Source organism: Triticum urartu, chromosome 5A (genome assembly GCF_056163025.1).
Source record: "Triticum urartu cultivar PI428250 chromosome 5A, HENAU_Tu73, whole genome shotgun sequence".
Lineage (NCBI taxonomy): Eukaryota > Viridiplantae > Streptophyta > Magnoliopsida > Poales > Poaceae > Triticum > Triticum urartu.
Window position 1 is genome coordinate 574,396,854 of NC_141877.1, and position 1,912 is coordinate 574,398,765.

General features: G+C 65.6%; 1 pseudogene; it reads left to right on the forward strand.

Moving 5' to 3' along the window:
- Positions 1 to 492: 492 nt before the first annotated feature.
- On the forward strand, positions 493 to 1,912 carry LOC147972997 (uncharacterized; annotated as a pseudogene).

Here is a 1,912-nt window from a genome sequence, read left to right on the forward strand (position 1 = left end):
CATGTGTGGCTTTGTCCGCCATGGCAGAGGAGGATGCATCTCGAGTAAGTGCGCCCCCTCCCTTTCCTTTCCCGGGCAGGTGCACACCGCTCAGTCCAAGCTGCCAGAGCTCCTCCGCCGCTCTTGGGCTGATGTGGCCAATCCGGCCAGGCCGCGCCTGAACTCCATTATTGTGGATCCTGCGGCGGTGGACGCCAGCCCCGCTCCGGGCGCCGCTGCTCGTCAGGCACGCGAGGGATCTCCTGCGTCTGGGCATCAGATTTGCACGCCGCCCGTACCGCCTGACCCCGCCACAGCGAGCCGCGAGTGGACGCTGGTGCTCTCGAGGCGTGAGAGGAGCCTGGCGAGGCGCCAGATAGATTGCCCGCGGCAGCGGCCACAGGATTCGGCGGGATCTCGCCATGAACGCCCGGCATCCGCAGCTGCAGAAGCCTTCAAGAGGAGATTTGGGAACTGCTGCTACCGATGCCTCGCCCCCCGGCATAAATTCTTCGAGTGCCGCGACCCTCGAATCTGCTACACCTGCAAGCGAACGGGCCATCTCGAGCGTGAGTGCCCTGTTCGTAGAAAAGACACTGCTGGGCACGCCCCCCATCCCACTTCCGCCACGCTGCGCACCCCCCACGCCTCATCGCGCCCCCCCGCCGTCCACCGCTATCTGCAGGCACCAAAGGAAGGCCCTGCCGCACCCCCGCCGAGTGCTCCGGTGCCGCCCCAAGGTCCAATGGAGGAGGAGTACATTCCGGGGGCGGCGCATCGTAGGCCGGCGACGTCCATCAGCTCGGTGGTCAGCACACCGACGATGGAGGCGGAGTCCTACCGCCTCAGAACCACAGCGTTGTTGCTCACTGCCACTGGGCCCTGCGACGCCATCTCGGTGTACATGGTGGTGAGGGCCATCGAGCGCGACCACCGCTTTCCCTGGCGCGACATCGACGTGGCTCCTTGCTTCCCGGAGGATTTCATCCTCACCCTGAAGGAGCGTCGACAGCGCGACATGGTCTTCGAAGGGCGCTACATGGAGGTGGCCGGCGTCAAGTTCCAGCTCCGGCCCTGGTTCCCCCCTCCGGGCGGCAGCCGGGTCTGGCGCTACTACTGCAGGGTGGACATTGAGGGCCTGCCGCTGAACGCATGGGACTGGGACAACATGCAAGAGGTGATCGGCAAATGCTGCAAACTCGACCTCATCGAGCGGCAGTCCCTGACCAAGGCCAATCGCTCCGCCCTCTTCGCGTGGCTCTGGACATGGGATGCGGACCTCATCCCGCGCGCCTCTGAGTTCAATGTCATCAACCGCGACGACGTGGTGCACTCAAGGGATTCACTGCCGGAGGGTGTGCCGGCGGAGCAGGGCAAAGAAGGGCCGCATTTTCCTGTCCTAATCCACCTGGACGTGGTCAAGGACTACACTCCCATCTCGCCTGCGGCAAGCCCGATGCGTGATGGGGATCAGGAATGGCCGCGTGTCTACTGCCACAAAGACTGGCACATGGGCACGAAGGATGGTGAGTGCAGAGCTCGTCCGAAGGCACCAACGCGTGCTCCCCCTGTGCGTCGCCGCCCGGACGACGATAGAGACGACCGCGACAATGGCCAGGGAAGGAGGCGCGGGAAGTGGAGCGGAGCGCAGTCTCGGTTCTGGCAGGGAGTCCGCGACCGTGCGCACTGCCGGGACACGTCTGCACGGGAGCCGGAGCCTCGACGGTACCGGAGGCGGGACGAGGGGACATCTGCGGCCCCCACAGACCGCGGGCAGAGCTCAAGTCCGATGCTGGACGCGAGCCCGGCCGTCTCGACCGGCGGCCATGGATGCACAAGACTCGGGGCGGGTTTTCATCACTCCGGCGCTCCAGGTGGTCCAGGCAGCACCCGCTGCTGGGTCAAGGGGACAAGAGATGCAGGAAGACTCTGA